The following is a 12,492-nucleotide window of genomic DNA, read 5'->3' as shown; positions in this document are numbered from 1 at the left end:
ATAGTATTGAGCTCTATGTGCCAAGTGTTATTAACACAAACCATGTTGTCTTTGAGGGTAGTGAGAATGATGTAGCTCAAGAGCTTCAAGATGAGAGTGTATTTGAGATGCTCTTAAATGCTTGGGAAACAAAGAATATAGTTGATAATCCAAATAAGTACATTATGTATGCTAGTTTGAGAAATTATGTGCTATATGAGCCTGAAGGAGAGATGCCTAAACTTGAGAAATAGGCAGAGAACCTAGTTGAACAAGAAGATGGTTTGTGAAAGATATTTTTTGATGGTTCTTGTAGCCAGAATGGAGTTGGTGGGGGTGCAATATTGATATCCCCACAATGTGAGCATTACTTTTCAACTTATTCTTTTGCTTTCTCCTACATTAACAATACTATTGAATATGAAGGTTTAATTCAAGGCCTAGAGTGGGCTACGAGTAAGATTAGTTCTATAGGTGTCCGGGGATAGTGAGTTGGTTGTGAATCAGGTGAGAGGGCTGAGTGTCACTGAAAATGATAAGTTGAAATCCTACAAACATAGAGTTTGGGACCTGATTGAATATTTTAGCGCTTTAAACATTATTTATGTTCTTAGAAAGGAAAGTTAGCATGCAGATAGATTAGATATGATTGGTGCATAGTTTGACATACCTGGTTTAGTTACAAATGATAATGTGTCTAAGTATAATAAGGTGGTAGTTAGACCTTCAGTACCTAATAATGACACTAACTAGCAAGTTTTAGAATGATGAGCAGATTCTGAGTTTTTTGCCAGAGGAGGATCAATTTTCTATACCTAATCCCAATAACTTAAAACAACATTTTTATGATCAAGTCATTCAATTGACAACTAACAATATGCCCAAAGGTCTTGTGACCTTGGAATCCATATTTATCTTAGATGATCAGCTGAACAAGAACAAAACTAGTATGTAGATCAGGGAGGAGCATTATGAACAACTTGAAATCTTCAAAGGTAAAGAACTGAAACTTGGCAAGATCTGCTCCCTCGAAGACATACAAGATATTATTGATTTATGTGAAGAGTATCAAGATGTTTTTTCTTGGGAATACTTAGATTTAAAAGGCTTTGATCCTTAGATAGCCCAGGACACTATTGAGTTGGAGCCAAATCCTAAGCCTCCTTGATAGAAGAAAAGGCCTTTAAATCCAAAGTTCGAACCCCTGATGGTTAAAGATTTGACCAAGATAATAGAAGGTAGTATAATTTACCCAATCAAGCACACCTCCTAGGTCTCCAATCTGGTTCCTACGAGGAAGAAGAACAAGGAAATTAGGTGGTGTGTTGATTTCAGAGACTTAAATAGGGCCTCATTGAAGGACCATTACCATATGCCATCAATGGAGTAGATCTTACCAGAAGTGGTAGGTTCTAGGAGATTTTCAATTCTTGATGGATATTCTGATATAATCAGGTGTTGGGAAAAGGAGATGATCAATATAAGACAACATTCACCACAAAGTGGGGCATAATGACCTATAAAAGAATGTCTTTTGGACTGTCAAATGTTAGCTCAGCTTTCCAGAGAGCTATAGATATGGCCTTTAAGGTCCCATTGTGTAAATTTGTGCTTATTTATCTTGATGATATAACAAGATCCACTTAATGGTTGCTTACTCTAGTGTGAAAAAATTCCTTTTAAGCAGGGATTTGAATGATAAAAGGGTTGGATAGATCACAAAGGTTATGGAGTATGACGTAGATATTTAGGTAGATAAACTTGTCAGAGGAAAGGGCCTTTGTGATTAGATGGAAAATGAGCTAGAGAACTAGAGTGAGAAAGAGGGAACAACCTTTTATGATATGGGGTATTGATTTCATAGGCCCTATCAACCCACCATCAAGTGAAGGGCATAGGTCGGTGTTGACTACAAAATACTATTTCACAAGATAGACAGAGGAAGTTGCTGTAAGAGATTCCAATGAGCATGTTGTGCTAAATTTTTATGATGACTTGATTACTAGATTTGGTGTACCTAAGTCCATCATATCAAATAATGCTTAGCATTTGTGGGCACTAGAATAACTCATTGGGTTGTTAAAAATGGAATTCATTTGAAGACTTCCTCAAACTATTACCCTCACATCAATGGTTTGGTAAAAAGCACAAATAAGAACTTGATTAGAATTATCAAGAGAACCATGGAGGAGAATCAAAGAGTTTGGCATGCAAGTCTGAAGTATGCACTTTGGGAAAATAGGATAACACCCAAGTGTGTTGGAATTTTTGATGATGATGTTGTGATTGTCATTAATGGAAACACAATTTCTTTGAGATCACTTTTTGTATGTATGAGTTATGCTCAACTGGTATTTGTACCAACTGGTATTATGTATTATAGTCTTTAGACTATCGGTGTTTTGTAGAAAATGTTTACCAATCTCAAGCGGTATGAAGACCACAAGCGGCATGAAGACCTCAATCTATTCGAGGATCTCAAGTGGTATGAAGGAAGTAACATGATAGTTATCATTTTTCCCAGTCTTCATTTGGACAAACCGGTAATCAGTAAATTGTATGAACCAGTATTACTCTGTGATGAGTTACCAACCGGTATTTTTTTGATGAGTTATCATCTACCAACACTTTGGCAGTGATTTTGTGTCGTGTTACCAAATGTGTCTAGATGCACTGAACCTAAGAACTTGCAATGTAATCCTATTGGACCAACATGAAATCAGATTCCTTTATAAGGACACCATGTCTAGGATTTTAAGTGTTGATAGGTTTTTAGGTTGTTGATGAGGGTTTTGCATAAGCAACCATAGAAGAAAAGATTAGGTCTCTGTGAAGAAACAAAGTGTGGAGATATTGACGGCTGAAGTAATGCTGAAATGTATTAACAATTATCTATCAAGGATCTAACCAAGCAGGCTATTCTATTTGCTAGATCACTCACTTGTTGATTTCTCAGATCTTCAACAAGTCTAAAACCCTTACCGGGTAGGACCAAAAATGCCTTTGTAAATCCTCTAACAAGGTGGTTCACAACTATGGATCTGAAATCCTCTCACAAGGTAGTCTTTAATAGGACTTATCTCCTAACATATATTTAGATTCCTAACAGGATCTGTTCTGATGAAGAACATTGTAAGACCTTAACCGGTCTGACCTTAACCGGTCTGGTTTCTATTCTACAGATAGTTACTTGTGAGTTTCTGCTCACCATGGTTTTTCCCATTTGGGTTTCCACGTCAAATATCTTGTGTTATGGTGTTTGTGCTCTTGTGGGTGAATGCCTTATTTTTTGTTTGGATTGCATTTCTTTTAACCGGTTTGTTAGTAAATATGTTATATCGGTTGAATGCTAAACTATTTAAGTGTTTGAGTTCAGTATTTTTTGGTATACTAATTCACTTCCCCCTCTTAGTATTCATCAATTGGTATCATAGCCAACCTTTCTATAAGTCTAACCACTTGGAAGTAGATATGGGGGAATACATTGTGAGGGAACTTACTCATCAGCTCACTCAGACTGAGAAAGCCTATGATGAACTAAAAGTCAAATATAAAGCTTCTTTGGGAAAAAAAAAGAGAGCATGCTGAGAAACTGATGGAACTTGCTGAAAACAGTTCTTCTGATGAAGCGGACATGGAAGCCCTAGTTGAAGAAGTTGAAAAATAGAATGAGTGTAATGCAAGCCTGAGAAGGGAACTAGAAGGACTGACTATGAGAATGTGTTAAGAGCTTGAGAACCGGAGGAAAGCTGAAGATCCGGTAAAAGACAAAGATCATGAGATCTCCAAGTTGAAGCAAGAAATCAGTGCCCTTACCGCTTAGCTCCAAGAGAGTAAAGTGGAAAAAGAAGAAATGCAAGGTGAACTAAACATGGCTATTTTTGAGAATGCAACCTTGAAGGAGTCCAATGCTTCTATTACCAAGGAACTCACTGAAACAAAGGAGATACTTGCCAAATTCAATCAGAGTGCTGCTAAGTTAGAGCAAAAGCTTGAATCAGCAAAATCGGTAAAGAATACTAATGGAATTGGTTTCTCTAGGTATGAGGAAGGTAAGACCTCTAGAATAAAAGATATAGCATCAAAGAAGCAATCAGCATCAAAGGATAAATGTAAGAAAAAGTTTAAACCTGTTTGCTTTAATTGTCTAAAGGAAGGACATACTACTAATGTATGTAGAAATAAGGCTTACAATAATTTTCCTTACTTTCTAAACAATAAGTCTAGATCCAATAGATTCAATGGAAACTATTTTACATGCAATAAGTTTGGGCATAGAGCATTTGAATGCAGGACTGTTGTGCACAACACTGGAAGATGTCCTCAAAGGAGTCATGGAGTTTTCCCTGAATCCTCTGTCAATCAGAATCCAAACCGGTATAATGCCTATAATCATCAGTCAGGTAGTGGTGGCTATCAAGCAACAACCGATTGGAGAGCAACCTATTTGATCTCTCATTATAGTGGTCACACTGCTGCAACACTGCAACATGCGGAAGAAAGAATGGAAACATGAATAATGGAGCATGGAGAGCACCTAGAATGGTATGCTATCATTGCAACAAACTGGGTCACACAGCCAGAATCTGTACGATGATAAAGAACATATTAGATGATATACCGATCACTCTAGAAGGAAAGATTGATGTCAAAACTATTCAAACAGATATGAAGAAAACCTAGAAAAAGAAGCCAGAAGAAGTGTCACAAGATGAACCAGTTTCTGCACCTAGTTTGGAAATCCTTGAACTGACAAACTAAGCTTCAGAAAAGATTAGGGGGAGAAAATTGGTGAAATTTTTTGACCCTGTTTTATATTGGTAAAAGAGCTTAACCGGTATGGTTACCTATCAATAGACAGAAGACTAGAAATGATAAAAGGCAAAATGAGGGTTTTGAACCCTAGCGGTGATGCATTTATTATGGTAGGTGAAGAATTTGTTTAAAAGGGATTCTTAACATCATTTTCACTTATCAATTTGCAAGCAAAGAAATTTTCAAGTGCAGAGTGACTAAAGGCGATTCGACTTGCGATTTAGAGTGAACTTAAATCTAGTAGAAGAATTATGAGGTACTTGCAACCTATCAGTGAAGAACACTAAGCGATATTCAATCAACAAAATTTGTGTAGTGTGCGCTATATTGACAAACCCTAAATTTTGAAATTCTGAAGGTATTTATTGAGATTCTTGTTTATTAGTTAATCATGGCCTCTGCATCGCACTCCAGTTCTAGTGCACCTGTTGATCCAGCAGATTTTATCCAACGAAAGATGAAATACAATGCCCTATCCCAGATACTCGCTGGAGTTATAGTGGAAGGTGATATTTTAGGGTACATTGATTGTCATTGGAAGACCTAGGATCTCTAGTAATCCATTCTCAGCTAGGTCTATTCTGCGGGGATGACAAAAGGATCAAACTAGAATACAACATCCTGGAGAGGAAGAAACTTCACAATTCGGTGTACTTTCTTGACGAATTCATGGAAGATCAAATCTGTATCATCCTAAGCAGAGTGCAAGGTGATAGATGTATCTCAAGAGGACACATGACATTATGCCTAAAGCTATTTATGCCATCACTAGTTTCTGCAACACCGGTGAGGTGCCAATCCTAAGGAAAGTCATCAAGATTGAAATGACTAAGCTCATCGGTTCTATGAGCAACCAACAGGGAATGACCGTCAACACCATCAAGAATGATTTGGTCAAGTACGCTTCCATGGTGATGGGATACTAGACATTTTATGGTAGCAAAATTAGCTCTGTCTCTACTGCTGCGGTTAATGTCGCCTACAAAATGATCGAGGAGGACACCTGATTTGATCTATGCACATGTATGCAGAAGCAAATTCTAATAAACTTGAAGTCCATCAAATAGGATAGTGCCCTAAGATTCAAATTTGGATAACTTTTGGTAGGTTCATTTTTCTACTTTGAAGGCTATTTCCCAGGAGTCGGTGATATTCAATGGTCTACTGATGAACCGGTCACCAAATAATTTAGAGAAAGTCTCCAAGTGGTGGGAACCATTTATCCCAAAGTCTTGAATATATATTTTGATGAATTCAAGCAGAAGATGAGCCAGTGGATGAGGATTTCTAGTGATATTGTTAAGAATTATGAAGAGGACATCTGCTTTACCATCAGAGTAGATGAGTGTATAATGGAGGCGGTTGAGCTCAGAAAGGAAAAATTTGAACCCATGGGATATGAGGTAATGTATGACATGTTAGATAGGTATGCCTCTACCCTACTTGCCTTGCCTCTTGATCCAAAGAAAAAGAGAATCGACACCTACCTAGAAAGGGTAACACCGGTTGAAGAACCTTCAGTGAAGAACAGAAAGGCAGTTCCATCGGTATCGGCACCAGTTACCTCAGCAAGTCCTAAAGTGACCAAGCGGTCACCTACCAAGAAGAAACTACAAGTTGCACCTGCCAAAGTATTTGAAAGGAAGAAGAAGACCAAAGGCAACTCACCAGACTCTGAGGATACAGAACTTGAAGTGCAGCCTAAGAAGACTAGGCAAACAAGGAAGAAGGTAAAGAAAACCGGCAATGAACCTACATCATCAGCATTGGTAAATATTGACGTCTCTTCTTATAAGATGATGACACATATCCTGAGAACTATTAAGAATATAAGAAGAAAATTGGTTAGTGATCTAAAGGAGTGTTTTGATGATTTTACCAATAGTGAGAAAGAGGAGATAGAGCTTAAAGTCATTAATTATTTGTGTATGAATGACCGGTCACCATCAGAAATTAGATCTGAGGCACTTGATTTATACAATTCTTTGGACAACAAATGGTGCATTTCCATAGAAAAATAACAGGAAATAAGGGAGAAGGTATTTACTCAGTACTTTCTTGAAGCCTCCAACTCCAAATTATTTGAGATTATGGACAAGCATAAAGGTCTCTTCTTCAGGAGAAGAAGAAGACTCAGGATACTAGAAGGCAAGACCTCTGAAGTAGAGAAGGACACTCATCTACACACCAAAGTTGTTGTCCAGTTGCATCAAGTTTTTGAGGCCAACAAGAAGGCCGAACAGGAAATGGAAACCAGCAAACCGGATGAGGTATTTGATAGTGAAGGATAACCAGTTATAGAACAAGTAAACATGGTTGATGTTGATGCTTTAGATGTTGAAGATGTCACTTTGGATGTAGCAAAGAAAAATGTTGATAAAGAAAGAATAGACAAGGAGAAATATGACAAAGAAAAGGCTAACAAAGAACAAGTGGAGAAGGAGGAAAACAAAATGAAAGAGGAATAGAAGAGGAAGAAAGATGAAGATAAGAAGAAAGATGAAGAGAAGAAGAAACAAGAGGAAGAGAAGAAGAAATAAGAGGAAGAGAAGAGGAAACAAGAAGCAAAGGATAAGTGAAAAGAAGAGGAGAAAAGGAAAGAAGAGGAGAAAAGGAAAGAAGAGGAGAAGAAGAAAGAAGAGGAGAAGAGGAAAGCAGAGGAAGAAAAGACACAAGAAGAGGAGAAGAGGAAAGAGGAAGAGAAGCGAAAAGATGAAGAAAAAAAGAAAGAGGAAGAGAAGAAAAAGCATAAAGCAGAGCAAAGGGAGAAAGAAGAAAAAAAGAACAAGCAAGTGGAGACTCCAAAGGCAATCGGTAGTCAAGCCAAACTAGCTAACATCACCAGTCCAATTGACCTCCAATCTGCAAATGAATCAGAGTTGCTCCAAAGCATAAAGCTTGTAGAAGAATGACTGGAAGCATTAAGGAGGAAAAAGGAACAAGATGTTATTCAAACTGTGGTTGACACTCTTACCAGTTTGATTCCCGATACCAACCTCCCCAGTACTGATTCCTCTCTGGCCCAACTAAAACTTCTATGCATAGTTTTAGAGGACCAGGTACAATGCCTAGAAGATGTTGCTGAAGCAATGCATAGAAGAAGCATCAAAAGGCACTAAATACTGCCTTGGTAAAGAAACTAAATGAGCTCTGGTCTCAACTTTAGAAAGAACAGAAGGATATAAGAGATCTCATGGATGAGGGAAAACTATTGTTGAAAAAAACTATCCAACCCCATCTACTTTGTGATGATGTGCTTACATAGAAGGATAAACTGCAATCTGATTTGCAGACATACATAAGAAACTTTAAGATGCAATATGATTCTTTCACTTCATATGGGCAAACTGTTCACCGGTATCAACTCTAGTCTACCTGGATAGAGTTGGAGATTAGCAACTAGACTAGAGATTTGCAGGAACTTCAACTGGTTCTATTTCCCAGATTGCAAATACTTCAAAAGTACTATCTCAATCTGGAAGCCTTAATGGTCACTCAAGAGATGAGTACCTTAGATGCCATGGAAGAACATGTATCCCAGATGCAGACAAAAAGTGAGGTTGTTGCCTCATTACTTGAGTCATGGTCGTTATCCATGAAGACCTTTATGCAGGATTTTAAATTGGTTTTTGATAAGTTTCACTCATTATTGTCATAAACATTTATTATTTTAATGATAATGAGAAACAGGGGTTATTCTGCAGTATTTTGTCATTGTTGGCAAAGGGGGAGTAGTATTTAAAATTTTGATGAATGTTATGTATACTTTCTGTTTATCTCTTTAAGGGAGTTGTATACATTATATTTTCTACAAAAGGGATAGTGTATATGCTTAGGGGGAGTAATTTTGTTTATGGCATGTTTTTGTTGTAAAACACTTAGATGTCAAAATTTTCCTAAGTGTTGCCATCAATGCGGGAGATTGTTGGCATTTTTGATGATGATGTTGTGATTGTCATTAATGGACACACACTTGCTTTGAGATCACTTTTTGTATGTATGAATTATGCTCAACCAGTATTTGTTCCAATCGGTATTATGTATTATAGTCTTTAGACTATCAGTGTTTTGCAGAAAGTGTTTACCGATCTCAAGCGGTATGAAGACCACAAGCGTGATGAAGACCTTAAGTGGTTTGAGGATCTCAAGTGGTAAAAAGGAACTAAAGAAACATTTATCATTTTTCCTAGTCTTCATTTGGACAAATTGGCAATTGGTAAATTGTATGAACCGGTATTACTCTGTGATGAGTTACCAACCGGTATTTTTGTGATGAGTTATCATCCACCGACACTTTGGTGGTGATTTTGTGTCATGTTACCAAATGTGTCTAGATGCACTAAACCTAGGAACTTGCAATGTAATCCTATTAGACCGACATGAAATCAAATTCCTTTATAAGGACATCATGTCTAGGGTTTGAAATGTTGATAGGTTTTAGGTGGTTGATGAGGGTTTTGTGTAAGCGACCATAGAAGAAAAGATTAGGTCTGTGTGAAGAAACAAAGTGTGGAGATATTGAAGACTAAAGTAATGTTTAAATGCATTAACAATGAGCTATCAAGGATCTAACCAAGAAGACTGTAATATTTTCTAGATCACTCACTTGTTGATTGCTCAGATCTTTGACAAGTCTGAAACCCTTAACCGGGTAGGCCCAAAAAAGCCTTTGTAAATCCTCTAACAAGGTGGTTCACAACCGTGGATCTGAAATCCTCACACAAGGTAGTCTTTAACAGGACTTATCTCCTAACAGATATCTAGATTCCTAATAAGTTCTGATGAAGAACATTGTAAGACCTTAACCGGTTTGGTTTCTATTCTACAAATAGTTACTTGTGAGTTTCTGCAAACCGTGGGTTTTCTCATTTGGGTTTCCACATTAAATATCTTGTGTTATGGTGTTTGTGCTCTTGTGGGTGAATGGATTATTTATTATTTGGTTTGCATTTGTTTTAACCGGTTTGTTAGTAAATCTATTATATCGGTTGATTGCTAAATTATTTAAGTGTTTGAGTTCAGTATTTTTTTCTATACTCATTCACCCCCCCTCTTAGTATTTATCAAAGTGGTCTATTGGAAATTTCTCATATGTCATAGTGTATGGCAAACAAGCAAGATTACCTAGTTTTGTGGAACATCCATCTTCGGATATCATGCATCAACTGGAAATGTTTCAAGAAGAAGACCCAATGGCAGACTGATATGCTCAACTCATGGAGTTGGAGGAACATAGAGATAAAGAAATGAGATCCACAGAGTATAATCAATTTTAGACCAAGAAAGTCTTTGATAAGATATCTACACCCAGAGTATTCAGAAAAGGTGACATGGTGCTTAAGTGGGATGAGCTAACGAGTAGACTAGGTAAGCTTTCCAAATTTGATGCCATCTAGAGTGGTCCATTCATTATCATAGAATGTAAGGAACATAATTCTTTTTGGTTGTCAAAGATGAATGGAGAAATCTTTCCAATCCCAGTTAATGGGATTCACCTCAAATGTTGTTTTTAGGTATGAGTATTATTATACATATCGAGTTAAGTTTTATGCTTTCAATAAAGTGTTGTTGCATTGTAGATTAGTTGTGTTTTTAGTTTTTCCTTAGTGTTGTTCCAGCATAGTTGGTTGCCCAAGTTGTAGTTCTCCTGTTTTCAATAAGGTTCCAAGTTTTAAGTCTGTTATAGTTGCTAAGGATTGTAAAGTTTTACTTTTGTCACTCTTTATGATTAAGTGAGCATAGATGTGCAATTCATGATAGTGAATGCATCCATAATCGATTAATTAGGGATGGTGGTACTAGTTCATGCAATAATCTTCTTTGAGTCAAACAAGTGCAGGAAATAGTCCTCACTAAGCCTATCAAGTACATATTTGCAACCTAGGCTAGTAAAGCCTCATACTTCGCTACCTTAAATAATTGTTGGTGTAATTAATTATTCATCTTGGATATAATTACACTTTACTTAAGTTTACTTAGGTACATGCATAACATTGTAGTTTTCATATGAGACACTTAGGGAGATGTGCTACATTAGCAGTGTGTATGTAGGAGAATTTCCATCTTTTATGGTGTGATCTTATTATTACTCTATCATATCCACTTATTATGGAGTCATAATTCTACATTCGATGGGTGATCCACATCATGTGGAATATTTTTATATTTATCCTACCTACCCCTACCTACCCTCACATCTCATTGAGCCACATGTCATCATTGTTAACTCTCTTGTCTCCTAGCCTTGCCTTTATAAGCAGGCTCATCTACATTGTATGTAATAACAATCTTGATGATCCAGTTGATCAGTATTTTGCATCATTGATAGGAATATAGTTTATTCTTGTCACATTTTGTTTAATCTTATTTTTTCTTTCTAGTGCTTCTAGATATTGGCAAATTATCACATGGTATCGGAGCCATTGGAGTGCCATTGGTTTGTAATTGAGAGAAATTTCATGCTATTTCGGGTTTTGCATTTTGGAGCATTCTATTGCAGGTTATTACTGGAGCTTGTTGGGTAAATTTTGAGCTCACCACTGGATTGAGGAGGGTCGAGAAAGTGAGAATCAACTATTGTTTCATCCAAATCTGACATCTGAGGCCAAAATTAGAGTCGTTTGAAGGTGGAGGGTGGTGACTTTTCCCAATAGTGATTTGCAATTTTGGAGCAGTTTTGGCTGCTTTCCTCATCGTCATTGCGCTTAGAAGGTCTGAAACCCCAAGATCTCTTGTCCATACGCCAAAATACAAGTAGTTGAACTAGAGTTGAAAAAAATCACTCTCCTAGGCTTGCTGTACGGACTTGCACAGGTTTTCTTTTTGTTTTGTTTTTCATTAATTTTCAGAATTAAAAAAATAATAATAATAAATTAAACAAATCAAAATTAAATTCATTTTTATTAAATTCTGGTGGGGTGTTATTTTTTAGTTTATTGTTTTCGTTATTTTAAACGAAAAAATTAATTTTATTTATTTTGGGGGTACCGACGGCCCTGCATACTGTAGGGTACCTGCAGGTACACAAGTGTCCCTTTATCCTGCAGGCCCTGTGTATGACAGGGTTCCTATGGGGAGGCTCTCTGGCCCTCGTAAGCCCTATGTACTATAGGGTACCTACGAGTGGCTCCGCGGGCCCCTCAGGTTTTTTTTTTTTAAATTGTTTTTTTTTAATTTAAAATTTTTAATATATTTTTTTTTTAATAAATAAAAATAATTTTTTTTAATAAAATCTTATCTTTAATAGTTTTTTGTTAAAGTTTTTTTGTAAAGTTCAAAAATTTAATAAAAGCATGTATTTTTTTTCTTTATTTAATAAAGTTTTTTTTGTCAAATATTCAAAAACAAAAAAATCTAAAAAAAAAACTTACATCTATTTTCTAATTTTTTCTTTATTATTTTTTAATAAAATTTTTTTGTGGAGCATTTTAATTAGTTATTTTTATTAAACTTTTAATTAGGTTTTTAAAAATAAAAATATCATGGAATAAGCAAATTGGGAACATTTTTTTCTTGTCCACTTCACACTTATCTTGTAGCACTTCCAACCGGCAGCCAAGGGGGGGCTATTGCTCCTATATTTTTCTTGGTGATATCCCAATTGGAGGCGTCTTCATCTGCAGTATTCTACAAGGCCTCTTTAGTGGCATCATATTCATGTTTCCAGATTTGCACTATATCATGTTGTATACTCTTGTA

Source organism: Cryptomeria japonica, chromosome 7, assembly GCF_030272615.1.
Source record: "Cryptomeria japonica chromosome 7, Sugi_1.0, whole genome shotgun sequence".
Lineage (NCBI taxonomy): Eukaryota > Viridiplantae > Streptophyta > Pinopsida > Cupressales > Cupressaceae > Cryptomeria > Cryptomeria japonica.
This window is presented reverse-complemented; position numbering follows the sequence as displayed.